The sequence below is a fragment of the Marmota monax genome, unplaced genomic scaffold (assembly GCF_021218885.2).
Source record: "Marmota monax isolate L192 unplaced genomic scaffold, Marmota_monax_Labrador192_F-V1.1 WCK01_AAM20220418_F8-fsc00043, whole genome shotgun sequence".
Taxonomy (NCBI): domain Eukaryota; kingdom Metazoa; phylum Chordata; class Mammalia; order Rodentia; family Sciuridae; genus Marmota; species Marmota monax.
The window spans coordinates 549,750-573,520 of NW_026691982.1; the positions used below are offsets into that span (position 1 = coordinate 549,750).

Below are 23,771 nucleotides of genomic sequence, written 5' to 3' on the forward strand. Positions count from 1 at the left end.
TCAAGTTCATTTAAAAAAAATCCAAACTTTGCACAAATAAGTACAATATTATACAGATATAATAGCTCAGTGTTGTGTTCTTAATGTACAAATATAAGTATCAGCTGAGCAGATAGACCTGCTAGGGTCTTATTTAGTGTTTAATGGAGCATGGTACACCTGAGTTATGGTAATGTTCTTGTGTGCACTTATTTTAAATCAGTGAATATGTCTACTTCGAAATTATTTTTTAAAAGTGCCAACACAGAGCAATGAACTTTCTTATTAACAATATCATTTTGATAAGAAATATGTGCATATGGGAGTTAGAGAAACTTTTGTTGAAGGATGGTTCCAAAATGAGCAAACTTGGCGGTGCATATTGACTAACTCTTGTCTCTGATGTGTTAGTATTAGGTCTAACACACTGAGTGAAGGGACTACTTGAAATACTTTCAAACTCTCTGTCTGGAGGAAGCACTATCATATCACCATCAAGAAGTGACACAGACTTTTAACTGGTAGAATCAAGCCCCATTTAAGGGAATGCATATGTTCATGTTCTCCCTCTCCTTCCAGCAGACATAGCAACTATCTGCCAAATTTTTATGCCTTTTCCAAACTTGTCACAAAGAGGCAGCTCTCTAGTCAAAGATTACATTTCTTAGCCCTCCTTATATCCAACTGTGTCCATGTGACTTGTTCTCATCTACACACAATGTACCTCTGTTTTTTTTTTCTTCATCCGCTAACCATAAGCAGAGGATTCATATGCTTTAAGTGGACAGTGGAGCCACAAGATAGAGTCTGCATCCCCAGAGTACCCTGTGGAAGATAGCAGGCTGATCAGAGGTACCTATGTGGGGCTATTGGGAAGTGTCAAGTAAATTCATAGTGTTAAACTAAGGTGTGTGTGTGTGTGTGTGTGTAGCATAAACTGCTAATAATTCTGAAAATTTGACTATAATGATCTTTATAATCAGAAAGTTTTATACATATAATCAAAATTCTTTTCTAGAAGCATCAAGATGTCACTAGTACTTCAAACCCATGCTACAAACAGGTAGTCTAATCAAAATTATATCCAATTTAGCATTTTTTAAAAAGCCAAAAAATATATTTTAAAATATATTTTTAGTTGTAGATGAACACATTACCTTTATTTTATTTATTTACTTATTTTTATGTGGTGCTGAGGATTGAACCCAGTGCCTCACACATTCTAGGTAAGTACTCTACCACTGAACGACAACCCCAGCTCAAATTAACTTTATTGAATAAAGAAGTCTGTTCTGATTTGACAATGATCATAAGAATACTTTAGTTTGTAACAGCTGAAATATCAATATCTGATTGGAAGGAAGAGAGGAGGCAGTTTACATTTTCAGTGTAGAAAAAAATTCTAATTGCTACACATGTCTTGAAAAATTTCCAAAACAAAGTCAAGCCATATTTACTGTTCAGTGATTTTTTTTTAAAGGGATGAAAAGTGAGATTCAATGTATATACTGGTTACAACTAATACAACAGCTTGAAAAAATCATGAGACAGAGCATAAATATAAAAAGACATGATTTTCAAATCATAAAATCATATTATAGGAATCTGTTACAAGTGGAAAAATACATTAAAGCCAGCAGTGCGTTACACCAGTTCAAAACAGAACTCATAAGGCGAACAACACTGATGCAAGTTGAGGAAAACTGATTTTAGGAAGTACATCCAGACAGATACAACCACAAAGAAATGCCAAGAGTGACGATGTGGTCCACTCTGGGAGTTGGCAGTGCATCAAAGCTGGAGTGATGACTAGGTTAATGCTTAGGTTTTCTCCAGGAATTCCGTCAGCATGGTCTAGGCCTTGAGTGCCATGAACCCTTCAGGAGGCTTCTGGCCTTCTTGGGCAAATTTCTGCATTTGAGTTCCTGACATAAATTCAAAGTCTTCATGGCATTCAGAGTGATAGTAGTCCACGCGCTGCTTCTTGTTGCAAACTGCAACTCAAAAGGGAACGATTTCTAAGGAGGTTAGGCCAGGGGCCATTGTCAGCACTTTGGTGCCCTGGGTTGGATCATAAAGATCCTTCCCTGTTTCCGGATGAGGCATGCCAGCGGGGTCTCCTCCAACAATGTGCAACTTTGCTCCTGCAACCATCTGTGCTCTGCAATGCCACTGCACCTCAGTCAGCCCAGCATACATCTGGGAGATGGGAAGATGGCTCCCACTGTGCTTTCAGGATTCAGGACTCCTTCCTCTAGCACCACAGCATACTGCTTTATGCACCATATCAAAGGAACATCATTGTCCTTTGTCTAGCCACCAAAGGAGTGAAGGAGGAAGATGGGATGCCAGTAGTCCCTCTCTAGAAGTTGCTTATGAGTGTCTTGCATTGACAGAGCATGTCCATTGTGAACTGGGTGACTACACTGGTAAAAATGCAAAGACAGCATCAGGATTCATATCCCTAAACTTCTGCTTGAGCTCAGTAGGAGTAAGACAATATTGACCAAGACCATCATTCCAATAAATTCAGTCCAGGTTTTGAAGATCTCCCCCAATCAGCCAATCTCCTGGCTCCATAAAAATCTTAATGGAGGGGTGGCTCTTGGGTGTTGCTCCCCCCCCTTCTGGCACAGCACTCCTGTTTCCTGTGCTCAAAACACTCTGGATTGGGAAGAATTGCCACACCATGGTTCTCATACATCAGAGCAAATGCTCTCCAGCTGTCTAGCCTCTCCTTCTATTCTTGAGTAGCTGTCAGAACTATAGACACTGACGAGTTAATGACATCCCCACCCAGAAGACAATCAAAGTGAAGGCACTGTAAGTATTCTCTCATGAAGCCGTTCAGTGGGGTTGTGAAACCTTCAGCCAGAACCTGCACCCACTGCATATCCACTTTATTAGTTTTCAATGCTGGTAATATTTCTGCATCCGTTTTTGCCAGATGAAGTTTATTTTCTGGTACATATAGTTCTTTTACTCCACAAGAGGCATCCACAGGAACAATATCCTGTTCCTATAGAAGTTCCACAACTTGGTGGACACAGTCATTTACATCACAGGAGTCTGTTTTCAACACCAATTCAGGGGCTTCTGGTTTTTCATATTCAGAATCGATCCCAGTAAAACCTTTAATTTCTCCTACCTGTGCTTTTTTTTTTTTTTGTAGAGTTCTTTGACATCCCTCTGTTCATAGACATGCAGGAGAGCATCAACAAATACTTCAAAAAAGAGTAAAATTGCACCCTCATGGATTAGCCTTGCATTGTTTTGATCTTTTGTATAGGGTGATATAAAACTTGTGATGCACACTAAGCCAGCATCTGCCAACAGCTTAGCAACTTCTGTAATGAGCTGAACATTCTCTTCTCTGGCTTTGAAACTAAAGCCAAGATTTTTAAGACCTTGACGAATATTGTCACCATCCCAAGTGTAGCATGGAATGCCATGGCAAACCAAATACTCCTCCAAAGCCAGGCTCACCGTGGTCTTCCCTGCTTCAGACAGCCTGTTAATTTCCCACTCCAACTCAGGAACCAGAACAGCAGCCTATGTTTGCATTTTAATGGATCTGTTTGTTACAGTGTATGATTGTGCCTCATTCTTGTTAAGTACCAGGAGTTTAAAAGTTACTCAAAAATTTGTGCTAGCAGATCTCTTATCTGACTGATGAAATGTTTTGTGTCAATTTTTTTTCCTGCTCCTTTTTGCCTCACTGTGCTCCCCAAGATTCCACATAACGCCAACTGCATTTTAAAGCAATGACAGCAATGAAAAACACAAAACCATAAGTCATTGTCAAATACTCTATAAATGGAGACAGAGGAGGGGTTCAGATCTCGGTGCAACAAGGACAGAGGAGAAAGGTCAGTGATATATCATGTGGTGCAGGACTTCCCCCTTGAGCGATTTGCTAAGACTTGCTCCTATTGTATAAGCTTTTGTCTGATTAGAGACTTTTAATTCTAAGACTGAGCCTAAAGTTAAGATTGCAAATATTCAAGTCTCTCTAGAGCACTGGAGAGAAGGAAGAATGCATTGCAAGTGGATTTGGAGGAAAATTAATTTTTGCCATTCATGAAGACCAGGAACTAATATTAACAATTGTTTAACTTATGAAAAATTAATTAGATGACTTATAAATTATGTATGTGGGAAAAAGAAAATCTGTCAATGGGTGGTTTGAGGATTCAGAAGAGCACTTTAGTTGATAACAAAAGGTATTTTGTGCAGCAGGTCACTTTAGGGTGGGCTTTTGCTCTTCCTTTGTGCCTGACTATGGTGAATACAGAATTGTTCTTATGTAACTCCCTGGGGGTGGGAGAACCAGTCATGTCCATAGAGGGTTTATCATTATGTGTTTGTCTGCTGTTTAGAAACATTAAAAGCAGTAGGCAAAAATTAATGGGAAAGAGAACTGAAAAGATGTTGAAAGACAGATATCTGAATACTGAACTCATGTGCTTAGCAACACAGTACAATCTCATAATGAACCCTTCTTCCAGATCACTTGAGTAAACAATAAATAGCAACCCTGGATGTCTATGCCATACAGGTAATGTAAAGCAAATGGCTTAAATCCCAAATCAAGGTTAGAATTATTATTTTTTTTAATCTTGAAACAAAACGCATGTTCTTACTGAGTCTGACTTTTAAAGAAATATTTAATTAATGATGAAGAGAGAAATAAGCTATAATTCAGGAAATAGCTACTCTGAGTTAATGATGAACTTATTTTTTGTTCCCATATTTTAAAGTATGATTGATATTCTTAGTATAAATTAAATCATATTCTCCAATTAATATACAATACATGATTAAATATCATATGAAATAAATAAAATTCATGGTACTAGCTGATTGCTACAGCTTTTTTCCCTTTATTTCTTTCCTTAACATTGATAAAAAGATATATTATTTTCTGTACTTAAAGAAGATAGCTTAATCAACACTAAACTGTTGTGTCTCAAGTTAAATTTTAAAAAAATTAACAAGTTTGACTGGAAATTGCAGAGACTTTTAAAAGAAAGTACAAATGTACCTAAAGGATAGTCTAAAATCCGAATAATAATTTCCTTTATGTATTTCAGTAACCAGGTGGGCATTTATAATCCCAGCTGAGGGTGTTTCTTTTATACTAGGGAAGACTGACCAGGGTTTTGCTGCAATAAGGGGTGTAGATAGTATGCCAGTAATTTTTACAGTAATGCAACCCTTGAGGTTTTATCTTATACTTATGTTCACACAGAAGGAAAAAAGAAGCATAAAAAATTAATTTTAGCTTTATTACAAAGACACCAAATATTAACTCAAAACTAAGTGACTGAAATGTGTCCTTTATATCCTAGGCATTTTCAGTGTCAAATCTATAGAGACAAGTGCACCCAGAATAACGATCAGACTACTATCAAACTGAAGTTTAATTATGTTCACTCACATTTTCAAATTATTCCCAACAAATTACCTTGGGTAGGTGACACATCCATCAAGGCAAGTCTAATTTCATATTCACAGTAATGTACTTCTGTAAACTGCTCTAATAAGGTTTTAACTAAGTTTTGCTCTTGACCTCACTAAGCTGAAATATTGCAGGCTGTGTGTTTTGCAGTGTCTCCAATTAATTTCTGACCTTGGTGCTGCCTGGGCACAATGAGGCAAGTGAAGGGTGGAGATCAGATTTAATTTTGAATTTCCTGACTGCTACTGGTTTGTATCTCAACTTCAACAGTACTTAGACATGTTATTTTTGGTCAGTGACTTTTTATGTAGCACACTGGGCAAATGTAATTAAGTAGGCTAAGTTTTGTTCTCAGCTGTCCTCCAACTTCTTGCATGGGAACTTGGAGTTTCAACAGGAAACACCTGTATGGTAGTTGTATACCAAGCCTTCCCAGAGAATTAATATATAACATTGTTCCTGGGCCTCACTGCTCTTCCCCAAATAGAAAGGCTCAGCTGTATTTGCAGACTGTATTTTTAATTACTAGTGAAAATCCAAACTCTTAAAAGGGAGCCTTATTTTTTAAGCGTTTATTTTTTAGGCTTAGCAATATCAAGGGTCAGATACGTTATTCATATATTTCATTATTCAATATTAGACATATTTTTATTCAACTGACCTTCATTGAATGTCTACTCTGTGTAAGGATCGTGGAGGTACATAAAGAAATCAGACTTAGATCCAACTCCTAACAGATATTAGCAAGAAACATATTATAGTCTTGAATAAAACCCAGTTAATTCCTACTTAGAGATGACCCACAGACATTTGGATAAGATGTTGGATTTGTGAAAATAAATTGAAAGTGTGCTGTTAAATTCCTCTATGACATTATCATTTCAACAAAATAGTGAGACATTAAACATTAAAAAAAACTCAACAAAAAATCTGGAAATGAAAAACAAATGTAACAAAACTACACTTTGAATTTTATAGCTGAGCTCCTGGTGAAGTAGGAGAAATCCTCAGAGACAAACATACTCACAGGGTTGCTGCAACAGAAGTGGCAAGTCAAGCTGAACATGAGGCTGCAATTGCTCTGGTAAAATATGCACATTTATTTTACTCAGAGATTTGGCTTCTAATAGCCTAGTGGCCTCAGGAAGTGAGCTAAAGTAAGACATGACATTGGAACCAGTGTACTGGAGGGATCTATTGTGCCCCACGGATTACAGCAGAAGCAAATGCAATTATTATCCATAGAGACATGTTCAACCTAAACCTCACAGTATCCCCATGGATAAAACATCAAGGTATAATAGAAGATTAGGACTTGCATTCAAAATATACAAAGAACTGTTAAAACTCAACAATAAGAAAACAAACAATTAAATTTAAAATTGAAAAAAAAAACATCTAAGTACACACCTCAACAAAGAAAAAATACAGCTAGCAAAGAAGCTATGAAAAGATGCTTAATATTATCTATCTTTAGGAACTTGCAAATTAAAACAATAACAAACTATTCATTCAAAGAAAGGTGAATGGATTAAAAAACCTATGTATGATAGAATAATACTGATAAAAAGAAATAACCCATAACTATGAAATGATATGATAGAATCTTACATGCATATTACTAAATGGAGAAACCAATCTGAATCTATGATTCAAAATAAATGAGGTTTTGGAAAAGGCAAAAATAAAGAGATGGTTGTCAGAAGTTGGCATAGGAAGGGAAGAATAAGGGTAGAGCAGAGGGGATTTTTAGAGCAATGGAACTATAAATTACCATTATGATTTGGATATTAGGTGTTCCCCAGAAGCTCATGTGTGAGACAATGCAAGACCGTTCAGAGGTGAAATGATTGGGTTATGAGAGTCTTAACCCAATCAGTGAATTAATCTCCTCATAGGGATTAACTGAGTGGTAACTAAAGGCAGGTGGGTGCAGCTGGAAGACGTCAGTCTTTGGGGCCATGCGGTTGATACATTTTGTATCAGATGTATAAAGTCTCTCTCTGCGTCCTGATCTTTGTGTCTTGATCCACTTCCCTCTACCACATTCTTCAACATGATGTACAACATCACCTCCATCCCTGAACAATGGGGCTGGCTGTCTATGGACTGAGACCTCTGAAACTATGAGCCTCAAAATAAAATTTTCCTCCTCTAAAATTGTTATTTTCAGGACTTTTGGTCACAGCAGCAAAAAACTGACTAAAACAGATAATGTAATGTTGGAATATAATATAACACATTTATCAAAATCCACATAACTGGCTAACACAGAGTGAACCCTAAAGTCAATTACGGACTTTAGTTAATAATAATAATAATAATAATAATCATAATGTGTCAGCACTGGTTTATGGAGTGTAACAAATGTGTCACACTAATGTTCAATGTTAATAAGGGAAAAGTTTAGGAGTGGAGGGAGATAGGGGAAAGAAAATTGTACTTTCTGCTCAACTTTTCGTAAGTCTAAACTTTGATAAAAAATAAGTATCGATTTTTAAAGTTTATAAAATACATAAATAATCAATTAAAAAGGAGGCTCAATTAGAGTCATTAAAAAGAAAATCACAGGTTAGAAATGTCAAATAATTGGTATATTGCATATTAAATATAAAATTGGAGCATTTGAAATATTTGAAGAGCCCACCATTTTAAAGTGAGCAAGAAATAAGAAAATGAAAACAATAAAGAAAGAAAACCCCAGAAATATTTGAAAATTAACCAAATAAATATTCTAGAAAAAATATGATTGAAATTAAAAAATAAATAAGAACAGAATTTCTAGTGGCAGCCAAGATGGAGAAACAGGGACTACATTTACCTTTCTCCTGAAACACTTTAACACACACACACACACACACACACACACACACAGCAATGGTTTTTAAGACTCTAGATATCATGTATCAAGGGACAATAATATCTGGGAGAAGAGAAACAAGTATGGTGAGTTCTGTGATTTCCTGAGCTCACTGTCTTGAGAGAGTTTATAAGCCTTGATGAGGGGAGGGAAACCCAGACAGAACTTAGCAAACTTCCAGAGTTGAGGACACAGAGCAGATAGTTGTGGGGAAAACAGGTGAAGAGAGATCACAGGACAGAGAACGTGCAAGGAAAGAGCCGCCCAGTGAGAAAATTCTGGAGATCTGCAGGAGGTCACTGTTGAGTACTCTAGGTCACCCTGGGCTTTGTGGAAAATCAGTAGAGCCTGGAGCTCTTGACACTCAGAAATATTAGAAGTGATAGTGCCTGAAACTCATGGAGGCCTGGAAATGGAGTCTGTTCATACTAAAGAGATTGGAAAATTTCAAGATTTCTAAGGCCTTTAGTAAAGAGTGTCTCTTGCCTTGGCGTAGAGTAAATAGCTCTAGACCAAGCGCTGCTCCAGTCCCGCTCAACAAATCCTTAAGGCAAAACCAAAGTACTGGGCTATTTTCTAGTAATCTAACTACATCTTAAATAAAACTAACAAATATTTATAGGAATAAAAAAAACAACCTAACACAACAAGGTTAAATAAAAAGTGACTCAAATCCAACAAAATATTACCAGGCATGCAAAGAAATTAAAAAAAAAAATCCAATCCAAATAAGAAGATAAAGTCATCAATTGAAGCTAACTGGACACAGAGATTAGAATGAGCAGACAATAATTTAAAATCAGGGCTGGGGATGTGGCTCAAGCGGTAGCGCGCTCGCCTGGCATGCGTGCAGCCCGGGTTCGATCCTCAGCACCACATACAAAGATGTCGTGTCTGCCAAAAACTAAAGAATAAATGTTAAAAAAAAAAATTCTCTCTCTCTCCCCCCCTCTCTCTCCCTCTCTCTTTAAAAAAATAATAATTTAAAATCAAATATTATGGCTGTATTCCATATGTTCAAAAAGTAAAGAGGTACAAAAACAAACAAAAAAAGACCTAAATCAGCTTCTAGTGATGAATCTCAATTTGCTAAATTAAATATATGTACACTGGATACTATTAACAGGTGATTGGATGTTACAGAAGAAAATACCCATAAACTTAAACATAGAGCAACAAAAACTATTAATAATAGGACCCAGAAAGAAGATAATTTAAAAAAATAAATAAACAGTCTTAGGAGCCTCTGGTCAACTTGAAGTGACCTAGTATATTGTAGTATATAACTAGAATTCTTAAAGAAGAAGATAAAATGGAATATGGAAAAAAATATACATTGAAAACTATAAAACATTGCTGAGAGAATTTAGAGACCTAATAAATAAATGTATAGCTATATTGTGTTCTTAACTATAACTCGATAAGATGCAAATTGATTTCTAGATTGAACAGAATCCAAATAAAATTTCTTACAAACTCTTTTGAAGAAATGGACAAAGTGATTCTAAATTTACTATGGAAATGCAAAAGATTTATAGTAGCTTGAGTGACTTTGAAAAAGAACAAAGTTGGAGTACTAAGACTACCTGATTTTTAGACTCCGGATAAAGCTAAATAAATCAATACAATGTTGCATTAAGATACAGCTGACCAATGGAAACTAACATGGAGTCCAGAAATAAAGCCACATGTATATGGACAATTGATTTTGGCATAGGTGATTCAATGGAAAAAGAATGTTTTTTTTTTCAACAAGTGTTATTACACCAACTGGATATCTATATGCAAAAAAAGAAAAGGAAAGGAAAAGAAACTGGCTTTGTTCCATATCTCACACCATAAACAATACTTAAAATGGGTCTCAGATTAAATGTAAATGTAATTATAAAACTATTAGAAGAACACATAAGAAAAAGCCTTTATGACCTTGGCTTAATAAAAAAAATTCTTAATTAAAACACCTAACGCACACTCTATAAAAAATAATAAATTGAACTTAATTAATATTGAAAATATCTAATCATTGAAGGTACCATGAAGAAAATGAAAAAATAAGCTATCATCTGAAAAAAAAACTTTTGCAAATCATATCTTATAATAAATTTGTAACCAAAATATATCAAGAACTTTGAAAATTTATTTAAAAAATTATCCATTTAAAAATTTGACAAAACATTTGAAGGTACATTTCACCAAAGAATATGTACAAATGACAAATACACATGTATAAAGATGCTCAACATTAGTTCTCAGGTAAATGTAACTTAAACCACAGTAACATTCTACTACATGCCTATTAAAAAGGCCAATTTTGTTTTAAAAACTAATCATATCAAAAGTATATGCAAGGATGTATAGAAATGAGAATATAACAATATTGATAACATTTTGAGTCTCTTAAAATGATAAGCATATTCAGATCATATTATCTGTGTTAGTCTGCTTCTCATCACTGTGCAGAAGTACCTGACAAGGATGAATTAGAGCAGAAAAGTTTATTTGGGGCTCAAGGTTTCAGTTCCTGGTTGGCCTTATTGCTGTAGGTCCAAGGTGACGCAAAGCATCCATGGAAGAGTGTGGCAGAGTAAAGTAGCTCAGGAGAGGGTGGTCTGGAAGCATCTTGGGGAAAGGGGCTACAGGGAAGATGCATCCATCCAGAATGTGCTCCCAGTGACCCACCTCCACCAGCCATGCCCCATCTGCCTACAGTTACCATCCAGGCAGTCCAAACTAGGATAAACTGACTAGATTACAGCTCTTATAATTCAATCATTTCACATTTGAATATCTCCACATTAACACAGGACATTTGGGATGACTTCTCATATCCAAACCATAATATATCATCTACCCTTTGAAAGCTTATGTCCATATAAAACTTGCAGGTTAATTTGTATGACAGCTTTGCTTGCAATAGTTAGAAATTGGAAATAACCCATCCCACTTTGTGAATGGAAGAACAAATTGTTGGAATGGAATACTACTCAGAAATAAAAAGAAATAAACTATTGATCTATGCTGCCACATGGATTACCTTAAAAGTAATTATGGCAGGTGGGGGAAGCTAGACTATAACAGTACATATATTAAGACTCTATGGATATAGAAAAATTGGTTTACATGAGAATAATCATAAGTCATCATAGGTAATCATAAGTAATCATAAGTATCATAGGTAATCATAAGTTTCTGTTTTATAAAACAATACCAAAAACAATAAGCCAGGTGCAGTGGCGCATTTCTGTAATCCCAGTGGTTCAGGAGGCTAAGGCAGGAGGACGGAGAGTTCAAAGCCAGCCTTACCAACTTAGTGAGGCCCTAAGCAACTTAGCAAGACCCTGTATCCAAATAAAATATACAAAGGGGCTGGGGGGATGTGGCTTAGTTGTAAGCACCTCTGGGTTCAATCCCTGGTAGGAAAAAACAAAACAAAACAAAAACAAAATAATAATACTAACATATCTAAATTGAAGAGTAAGAAATAAAATAGAATTAAAATACTGGAAACAAATAACATACAAGAATGAATATAAGTTAATACCAGTATGGTCAAGTTCTTTTTCCCAGTATATTTAAAACAGTTATATATGGAGGAGGCAAAGAATTGGATTGAACTAAGTTTGAAGTTTTTCAATGAAAGCATGTCCAAGAGTGAGAGGCACACGTGAGTGGGGGTGTATAATGGGAAGTTATAATTAGAGATTATAAGAAATTAGAAACATAAGTTGAAAACATGGAAATTAAGATTTAAGGGAAATAAGTCTCATTGATCTTGTAGAGCATCTCAATGTAGTCAAAGAATAATTAAAACTTGGTGGTAGAAATAGTGAGTGGGAAGATGGACAGTATTAGTCAAGGAGTTCAACAGTCACTCCTGAGACCATGGAAGATGTACAGTTATTGGAATGTCAAGCTTTAGGATAGAACTTTGGAGGAGAGAAGACAAAGAACTGAGAGCTTAGGTGTTTGAAAAACCGTTCATATTGATATTGAAATCACTAAGAATTGAACACAATCATTTAGGACAGAGTGACAGTGATCTGCTAAAATAAACTTTTAACAAATGTCAGGAAGATCCCAGAAGCTTGTGGATATATGAGTAACAAACCTTATTGTATCAAGAGCTTAAAAAATGAAGCTTTTGAAAAATTTTAATTTCTTCTAATAAGTTATATGTGATAGCAGAATATATTTTGATTCCTTGTACATAAACGAGGCACAACCTTTCATTTCTCTGATTGGGCATGGTGTAGAGTCACACCACATGTGCACTCATACATGTACCTAGGTAATGATGTTTCATCTCATTCCACCATCTTTCCTACCCCAGGTCCCTTCCTATCCCTCCCTCCCCTTTTCCTAATCAAAGTCCTTCCATTCTCCCCATGCCCCCACATCTGATTATGGGTCAGCATCCACTTATAAGAGAGAATTTTTGGCTTTCGTTTTTTTGGAATTGGCTTACTTCACTTAGCATGATATTCTCCAACTCCATCCATTTACCTGCAAATATCATAATTTTATTCTCCTTTAATGCTGAGTAATATTCCATTGTGTATATGTACCACAGATTCTTTCTCCATTCATCTATTGAAGGGCATCTAGTTTGCATCTATAGTTTAGCAATTGTAAATTGTTCTGCTATAAACATTGAAGCAGCTGCATTCATGTAGTATGCTGTTTTTAAGTCTTTAGGGTATAGATTGAGGAGTGGGATAGCTGGGTCAAACAGTGGTTCCATTCCAAGTTTTCTAAGGAATCTCCATACTGCTTTCCATAGTGGTTGCACAAATTTGCAGTCCCACCAGCAATGTATGAGTGTACCTTTTTCCTCACATCCTTGCCAACACTTATTGTTGCTTGTATTCTTGATAACTGCCATTCTGACTGGAGTGAGGTGAAATCTCAGTGTAGTTTTGATTTGTATTTCTCTAATTGCTAGAGATATTGAAACTTTTTTTCATATAGTTGTTGATCGATTGTGTTTCTTCTTCTGAGAAGTGTCTGTGCAGTTCCTTAGCCCATTTATTGATTGAATTGTTAGTTATTTTGGTGTTAAGTTTTCTGAGACCTTTACAATGAAGACTACAGAACACTAAAGAAATAAATTGAAGAAGACCTTAGAAGATGGGAAGACCTCCCATGCTATTGGATAGGCAGAATAAATATTATCAAAATGGCCATTCTAACCAAAGCACTATACAGATTTAATCAATTGCAATTAAAATACTGACATCATTCCTTACAGAAATAGAAAAGGCAATCATGAAATTCATTTGGAAAAATAAGAGACCCAGAATAGCCAAAGCAATCCTTAGCAAGAAGGGTGAAGCAGGAAGTGTCACAATATCAGACCTTAAACTATAGTACAAAGTTATAGTAACAAAAACAGCATGGTATTGTCACTGAAATAGACTTGTAGACCAATGGTACAGAATAGAAGACATAGAGACAAACCCACATAAATACGGTTATCTCATACTAGACAAAGGCACCAAAAACATACGTTGTAGAAAAGATAGCCTCTTCAGGGCTGGGGCTGTCACTCAGTGGTAGAGCACTTGTCTAGCCCATGTGAGGTACTGGGTTCGATCCTCAGCACCACATAAAAATAAACAAATACAATAAAAAGATAGCCTCTTTAACAAATGGTGCTGGGAAAACTGGAAATCAATACACAGCAAAATAAAATGAAACCCCTATCTCTCACCCTGCACAAGACTCAAAGTGGATCAAGGACCTAGGAATTAGAACAGAGACCCTGCACCTAATAGAAGAAAACACAGGCCCAAATCTTCACCATGTTGGATTAGGCTCCAACTTTCTTAACAAGACTCCTAAAGTGCAAGAAATAAAATCAAGAATCAATAAGTGGGATGGATTCAAACTAAAAAGTTTCTTCTCTGCAAAAGAGACAATCAATGAGGTGAAGAAAGAGCTTATATTTTGGAAGCAAATTTTTGCTACACACATCAGATAGAGCACTCATCTCCAGGCCATATAAAAAAAATAAAGTTTTTAAGTAGTAAGGAAGGGCAAGCATTTGGAAATGGCAATGACCGGGAAGAGGTAATTCTCACCACTGGGTCCAAAGGCAAGAGGATGATAGGAAGGAACAAAGCTCCACTTGAGTGGGCTGCCAGGGAGGAGGATCTTGGGGGACAACCAGGTATCCCCCAGAAAAGAAGGTGAAAGGAACATTCTGAAGAGAGGTTGACCACGTAGAGAATTTCAGAGATGTCAGACTCTGAGTTCCAAGAAATGTTGACAATATGGTTTAGGAAGAAATCTTGTTTATCTGTGGACTATGAATAGATTTTGTTTTGTAAACTGTGTACTAAGGCAGATGTTTATATGTAGATGGTGTTTGCAGTTGACTTCCTATTCAATAAAGACATTTCTTTGTGGTAATATCACTGACAACATCACAGATCTCATTTTGTTCTTCTAGTATAACGTCTATGTGTATTAATAAATAGCTAGTATCTTTAGTCTGGCTAAGTCATAGGTCATAAATATACCACTGGGTAGAGAACAGAAGTCTCACAACATAATTAGCACAGGTCAGTGGGGAACAGGCATTCACCATAACTGGCCAGAACACTCATTTCCACAGTTTCCTGCTGGTCTGGTTAAATAAGGATCTCTATATTGATATTTCTCAATCCTCGGAGTAGCATATGTTCATTATGATTGGCTGCAAGGTGTAATTCTCTTTTCAGCAAATCCTAGTTCCCCATTGCCTCACTTGACACCATGCAGGGTGCCCTGCAGGTGCAGAGGAAGTGAAGGGGTGGCGTTAGGATTGAGTCCACTCTGCCAGATCACTGCTTCCTCCTCTTTTCCGGAGATTTGGAAGACAAAGGGAACTGCCAGTGCCAGGAGCTAGCTCTCGCATCAACAGCCCACCATTCATACAGGTGGCCTCGATTGTGCTCCAGCTGCAGCCCTGGCTGGGTCACTCCTTCTCAAACATCTTCTGTATTGTCTTTCCATGCAAGAATATTCATATGGGATGATTTTCTAGTTATGAAGATAAGGATCACACTATCTTGTGTATGTGTGATCAGTAAACTCCTAAAATCCCTGCATTAAATAACTTAAACACTAGAGCTTATGCCATGTTCGAACTCAGTATCGTTTAGCCTTTGTCCAAATAAAGGATTTAAAAATCCCAGTTATGATACACTCCAAATTTTGGTATGACTAGACTAAGCCAGTATATGAAAAAAATTTAAGAATTCTTATTTCAATTATGTCCTTATGAAACTTTTAAATTTATAAGTAATACAGTTAAATTTTCACAGTGCTTCTTTTCTGTTTTTATTAGGCCTATGTAATCAGTGCCTATCACTATGACCAGCTGTGTTATTCAAATTGATAAAACATGCTAATATTTTTCTTTTCCTAAGTATAATATTCATTTGTTGTTGTTTGTCAGCTTTCACCTTATGTCTCTATGTGCTTCTTTGGGGAGGGAAAAAAAATGGTAAATTTTAAGAGGTTGATTTCCCTAAATCAAAGTTTTGTTCAAAAAGTATATAGTTATAAAAATTACGTTAGTGTTGCAGAAAGTCTTTACCTAGTTTTTATAGTCAATGAATACAGTTGTTTACATCCAAAGCACTCAATAAATATGTTCCCCAGGAGTGCTCAAATATCTGATGCTCTGGTTTCCTTCTGATAATCCACATAGCATGGTCTAAATAATTGTGTCTGGATCACCAGTAGATTACCACCTACTCAGTGAAAGAGGCAATGTTCTCCAAAGTGCCGTATCAGGCCTTCCATGAGGGACCCCCCCTGCCTGTCCACCTGCTACTGGATCTCATCTTCTAGCTCTTCACCTGCTTGCCCTGATCACAAGGACTGCCTTGCTTTTCCCAGACATGCTACACACTCAAATCCTTTGCCAAAGCTGTCCTTGTGATCAGGGATGCTCTTTCTCAGATATCCTGGGCTTCTCACTTCCTTTAAGCCTTTGTTTAAAATCTCGCTTGCACAGGAAGCCCTCTTAAACCACTCTGTATATACTACTTCTCTTCAAACTCTCTTTCCTTCTTATTCTGCCTCTGTTTCCTTCATTCACTTGCCGCCACCAGATACACTGCACAAGTATTTGTGTATTTGTCTGTCTCATAGCACCAAGATGCAATATCCATTATGTCAATACTACAATATAATATTCACTGACTTCAAATGGAAAAGAACATCTATTAATACATGAACAGCAGGGAATCCTTTTCTAAGTACACTGCTCATCCAAATTTGTTTAAAGTGGTTCAATATTCTTTTTCAATTGCTGTATCCTGGCAACATGGAAAGGATATTTAGTGTTATGAATAATCTATGAAGGGATAATTGCAAATATTCAAGGTTAAGTCAGTAAGGCATGGACTTAATTTTATTTAGTTTTTAATATACCATTCGATTTTTTTGAAAGCAAAATGATGTCTTTTTGAAAAATAAAAACCATGTTAAATCTACAATATCTAAATAAAACATAAAGATATTTTAGGCTGTCATCAGGAAACTTCTCAGATTGTTTTTATATATATTGCCAGTATAATTTAAATACTGAGTTTGTTTTTATGGAAGTTAATGCATGAATCCAAAAAACCAAATTACCAATTGGTGGAGTAGGAGTGAGAGACAGAGTTAATTAAAGTTTCATCTAATGTTATACAGCATTCATTAACTGAAGTCTAGATTGAAAATCCAAGTAAAGATTGCTGGAAATAAAGGTGAAAGTGGGATAGTTTGTTAGTTTTGAGAGGCTTTTTTTTGTTGTTGTTGGTAGTTGTCCAATAAGAGACAATCAGAGTTAAAAGTATATTCACTGTATACAATCTTAAAAGTATATTCTGGGAAAAAATTAGAACAATCAGAATATAATATAGTCATTGAAAATACATGTATAAAAGTTAGTGAGGGTGTGTAAGTTAAGATAGGTAAACAACATTTTCATAAATACTTAAACTCACTGAATTCGTTTAATTCCCTATGGCAATTTCTCTATCAGTGAAGCTAGATGTGTTTATTTTATTAATTTCATCAAGTAACTAACTTCTAATTTTCATTAACATCACATGCAATTTTTCTTCTATTTCTTTGGTTTCTACTCTTATTCTTTCATTCTTTTTAACTTTGGGTTTATGCTGTTCTTTTTTCTAGTTTTTTTCAGTTGAATATTACAGAAAAAGAAAAGTGTGTCAGACTGCTGTTACTATAACAAATACCTGAGACAATCAACTTTTAAAGAGAAAAATATTTATTTTGATGCATAGTTTTGGAGTTTTCAGTCCATGAATGATTGGTCTTGTTGCTGTTGGTCCTGCAGCATTGGCAGTGCATCATGGCAGAAGGTCCATGGTGGAGCAAAGCCACTTACACACTCATTGCCAGGATGCAAAAGAGAAAAAGAGGGGTCCCAAAATTTTTTTATCCTTGGTCATGTGACATCTAGAAACACTCCATTGCAAGTCGCAAGACTGAACCTAATGTCTCTGGGTTGGAACACATTCTTAAGTCAGTACAAGGTCTCTTGTCACATGACATGGGTATAGGGAGAGAAGGAGAACCCACTGATTATACAGCAATCAATCAAAACCTCAATACAACAACATGCAGCTTGGTTGGGGAGAACAAAAGCTTGATGATACCAAGAAAATAAATTTAATATATGCTTAAATGAAGGACATTTTGTATCCAATTTAAAAAATCACTGGACTTTATATATTGCTGTCATCCTAAGTGTCCTTCCTCCTTCTTGTTTTAGAAGTCCCCTTGAAACACACATCAAAAGTTTAATTTTACCTCTTGTAAAATTAGATTTTCATCCCAAAGCCACATGTGTGAATTTGGTGGTGAAGAAAACACCATTAAATCACTATCTGTAATTGGATGTAGGGAACTAGTGGTTATCCCATTGTTAGAAAGAAATATCTTAGATTCTGTCTGATATTAATATTGATAATTTGGCTTTTGTTTCTTGATGCTTATCAGGTGGTACTCCTTTCTTTCTCTTTTTTTCTAACTTTTTAAGGCATTTCATTTTAGAAGTGTATTCATTTTTATAATCTGCTTCTTAATTATAAAATTTAATATACCAATTTTTATTGTACCTACTTATTTATTTAGAATTCTATCTACTAATCATTTTTTCTTCATTTTCTCTTTCCCTTCTTTGTCCTTGTATGTTGATTTATTTGTTTGTTTCCTTTCTTCTTTCTTGTTTTCTATTAGATTGGTAATATTTTTCTTGTCTAGTCCCTCTACAATTTTGGAATTCATATGTTGTATTTCTATTTTATTTTCACATGCATGTATTTCACCATAATTTTCTCTGAGAATTTATACCATATTTCCTGTTTTTCCTTGAATAAAATAAAACATTGCATTGAACTTCTCTCCTGTTCTGTATCCTCATTACCATCAGGTTGGCATGCCTTTAGATGTAATCTGCCTCTACTACTTTGGGGGATTTTTTTCTTTGTTCTTGATAGCCTGCATCTCCACCCTGGTATATCTAAACACGACTTTACTTTTATTTAACCCACACATGGGCTAAGGGCTCATATCTTTCTTCAAAATTAAAACCTTTAGTTACTTGCCCTCTTGATATTGTTTTCAAGCTATTCCCCATATTTTCTTTTTTTGGAGTGCCAATTATTATGTGGTGAGTCCTCTCAATCTATTAACTGTTTAACTCTTTTCCATGTTTAATCTCTTTATCCCTCGGCAGTGTTCTGGCAGAATGTCTCAGTATTTTTTCCTTCTTCACTGATTATCTCTATTTCTGGAAACAATCTGGAGAGTTTCTGCTTTTTTTTAAATTTCAATTACTGTGTTATTTGTCATATTTTTGCTTCATCATTTTTGTTTTTACTGTTCATTTTGTTGTTGTTTTATATTTTCTTCTTTTTTCCCATGGTCTTGTTCCTTTATATGTGTTCTTGAGGATCCTTAACACATGTACTTGAAATTGATTTTCATATTGCTCTAGTATATTTTTATTTTATCTATGCTATATTCTTCTCATGGCAGTTAAATTGGAATTCTTCATAAATTTTGGAATACGGGTTTCCAGATTCATCTTGACTAGAAATCTGTCATGCTCTACATGTGACTGGGCGCCTCTCTCCTGCACTGATTATAGAAATACCGCAATTCTAGCTGCCAATAATTAATGACATAGTCATTGCTCTCATTTTTGAGTCTTATCTATTTCCTCTTAGTGATGCAGTTTTATAAAAGCTCTAATTATTGGTTCACAGAAATGGTGAGTGCCACTGTTCTGACAGTCCATTCATGTCAGGGAGAATCATACTGTAACTATTCTTTCAGGCTTTGACTTCTAGCTTAGTCCCATCTCCTTTGGGGCACTTTTTGTTTTTAATCCCTAAACTGCCAACAGTCTCAATCTGCTTCTACTTCTAGAACCAGGAAACCTTATCTACTTCTGTGTATTTCTTTTCTATATTTGATCAAGAACATGCATATCTTATCATTGAGAGTGATTTTAGGTATTTTCTTTAATTTTGCTTCATTTAAAATTTCTATATGAGATCGGTGTGAGCTTATAATACATAGACTAGACATTGTTCATTTGGGGTAAAATGCAAATGGCAGATATTAAGCTAGTTTAATTAAGCTAGTTTATCCTCTGTATATTACAGTATTATAGTTGTTTGTTATTTTTTTCCCCCACATTGCTCTTATTTAGGCAAGCGACACAAGGGCCCTTGTATAAAGAATGAAGTAGAGTTTGATGATATTTCTGTATGTGATAAAAACAGGATATCGTTTTTTAAAAATATTGAATTTATTGTATATGCTCTGTTTAACACCAGTATTTGTTTGCTGAACTTAATAACATTTTATTTAATTTTATTTGTTGACAACCCGGGCTTAAAGTCTCATTGTTGCCTAAAGATCAGATGTTCTTAATATAACATTCAGGGCGCTGGACAAAAATAAGCTTTGAATGCCTTAAACCCTGGTTCTAAAAGATTAAGAATCTTTCATTCAACGAGTACTTTTCTTTCTTCAAATGTTCATGTGACAGATAGCTTATCAATGTGTATTGTATGTTACAAATGAACTTGTCAGTAAAGGAATTATAGATATCTGGGCACCAGAGATAACTTAACCTCGGGGCCCATTTCCCATGCCCCACCCCTGGATAATGTGCAGTTTTCTTAGAAAAAAAAGTTTTTTTCATTATTATTAGAAAATGATTATAATAGTAATTAGTTCCAAAATTATTAAGATTTTACATATCTAAAGGTTGATTATGTTTTTTTGCTGAAGAGATACATGTTTAACATGTACAATATAAGAGATTGCCCTTGTGCTTCTGTTGTGAGAATAACGTGTTTGAGGACAGGATTGTCATGGAAATCTAAGGAGCATGACTTGGAAAGCCCTCTGAAGAGACCTGAAGGTAAAATGTCTGACAAATTCTTAACTGCATTGGGCAGAAGCAAACATTGACCCAGAGCAACTTCATATATACTATTTTAAAACATTGCTTGTTTTTCTGAAGTTGACAGTTAACATTTTGCATAGCATGTGAACCAACTTTTTCTTTAAACAAGATTTCAAACTGTTAAACAGTTGTCATTATTGTACAGAAAAATTTCCAACAAAATCCTGGGAAAAAGTAATGCATGGAGATAAGATAGAAGAAAATAATTTACCATGACTGAAATTAAATCAAATTAGGAAACTTTTATTTCATTCAATGAGCCCACGAGAAGAATAAAAGAGGACAGTCTCAAAATGTCCAAAGTTCTGTGCATGCCATGCTCATCAGGGAAAAACTGTGGGAAGAAAAGATATGAGAACCAGAAAAGGGAGCTTAGGATTTCAGACCTCCTAATCATAATGACTGCTCCATAATTTCTGAGTGAAAGCGGGGGGGGGAGCTCAAAGCTATTTTGTAATACATTTTTCATATAATATAGAAAAGCATCAATTACCCATAGCCAAGATTGTGGAGAGGGATGCAGAGATTACATGCAGATGAATCCCCTACTTCCTTCCCTTATGCAACGTGATAAGATATTATGAGGTCTAGACACAACGAACTTGGGACATCAAAAATAGGTTCTCAGAAGGTTAAAACAGAATAATAGGTCAAGCCACAGACTGTGTGGGCCAGTATCAGTGAAAATTGAGTTGAGGAGGTGGTTGCTTCAGTCCTAAGTGGCTATGATCAATGAGTTTGGCTTAGAAAGCAATGAGCCCATTTTATGAACACTAAAATCATGCACCAATCACAACCAAATATATGAAAGGAAAAATGGCCAACAAACTTGTTTTCTTTTGGAGGGGTGGGGGGAGCGTGGTACTCAGAATTGAACTCAGGGGCACTCACCCACTGAGCCACAACCCAAGCCCTTTTTGTATTTTATTTAGAAACAGGATCTCACTGAGTTACTTAGTGCTTTGCCATTGCTGAGGCTGACTTTGAACTTGTGATACTTCTGCCTCAGCCTCCAGAGCTGCTGGGATTGCAGACATGCACCACCGCACCTGGTAACAGACTTATTTTTGAGAGGCAAAGGGGTTATTGTTTAAATCCAAGCTAGATGCAAATCGAAATGTTATCTTTCCTAAAAGGGAAAGGATTTAAAATAAAATTGATAATAAAAATAAAGATTTTTATATCAGACATGAAATAACTCTCAGATAAATGAAATAATTTTCCAACAAATATAGATTTTAAAAAATTCTTCTGGTGCAATGGTGCACTCCTACAATTCCAGCCACTTGAGAGACTGAGGCAGGGTGATCTCAAGTTTGAGACCAAACTCAGAAACTTTGGAAGATCCTAAGAAACTTACAGAGACTCTGTCTCAAAATAAAAAATAAAAAAGGCTGGGGATGTAGTTCAGTGATTGAGTGCCCCTGACTTCAATCTGTAGTACCAAAACAAATAAAAATCATAAACAATTCACAACCAATTGCATGAAATCTTTGACTACCTGAACAGCATGTATATAAAACATCCATGAAAAATTTGTGGACACCTGCCACTCAAAAGTAATTTTGAAAATAATTATGTGTTTTAGTCTGTCTTCTTTGTTATAACAAAATACCAGAGATCGGATAATGTATGAAGAATAGAATTTTATCTGGCTCCTGTTTCTGGAGGCCAGGACTTTAAAGATCATAACTCTGGCATGAGCCAACACCTGGTTAGGGCCTTCTTCCTCCATCATAACCTGGAGGACACCACATGGTGAGCAGGAAGCAGGTGTCTGCTCTGAGATCTCTTCCTTTTCTTTTCATTTTTTTAAAAATTATTTTCATTTTTTAGTTGTAGGTAGACACAGTATCTTTATCTATTTATTTTTATGTGGTGCTAAGGATCGAACCCAGTGCCTCACACATGCAAGGCAGGCACTCTACCACTGAGCTACAGCCCCAGCCCTCTTCCTTTTCTCATAAAACCATCAGTGCCACCATGGGCCAGGGGAGACATCCTAATGACTTTATCTAATCCTGATCACCTTTCAAAGACTCCTTCTCCGACTCCTCTAAATACTACCAACATATGAATTTAGAGATTAAATTTCCAATACATGAAATATGGAAGACACAGTTAAACTATATCACTATAAAATAACTTAGATTCTGTTAATTAGAAAGTCAGTGGGCTTGTTTTAATAGCTAAGGATGTGGGGTTTGTCAGCTCACAGTATTACAATTTTTTTCTGGTGGTAGGGACCAGTCCTAAGGCCTCACACATGCTAGGCTGGTGCTCTACCATTAAGTGACATCCCCAGCTCAAAAAATTTTAAATAAGTATCTTTTATTATATACAAAACTTTCTTTGTTTAAATATTGCCTCCTTCTCCCTTTAATGGCCTATTCTTACCAAGGCACTATAGGTAAGGGAGTACAGTATCATGGCGAAAAATCACAGGCTCTACAGACTGACCACTGCTGTTGGGACATTCAGCAAGGCCCTTAGCTGCTCTGTGTCTACTCTGTAAAATGAAGCTAATGATACCAGATTCAGTTTGTAAATATTTAAAGTTTTAATATACTTTAAAATACACTTAAGGTGATGAGTACACTTTAAATAAATAAGAGCTGCAAACAGAATTGAATGTTACCTGACATGATTTTTTAGTTTTTATGAATATTTTTGAGTATACCATTGGTTGCAATATTGCTGTGAAGTAGACATTGTTGCTTCTAGTTTGCAAATATGGGATCTGAGCAAAAGAGGTTGCTCGAGGCCCCAGAGAGTCCAGGATACAACCCACTGTGCTTCACTCACCCTTGTCAATTGACTTGAGCAGTGCCCAGGAAGAAGGCTATTCATCAGAAGAGACCACCAGCTTGTTTCATATTATTTCTCATTACTGATGCTCCTCAACTTACCCTGATTACATTCTGATAAACCCATTGTGAATTGAAAACATCATAAGTTGAAAATGTACTTATTTAGTCTAT

General features: G+C 35.7%; 1 pseudogene; it reads right to left on the reverse strand.

Moving 5' to 3' along the window:
• Positions 1 to 1,800: 1,800 nt before the first annotated feature.
• LOC124095140 (bifunctional 3'-phosphoadenosine 5'-phosphosulfate synthase 1-like) overlaps positions 1,801 to 23,771 on the reverse strand; it is a 73,663-nt pseudogene continuing 51,692 nt past the window's right edge.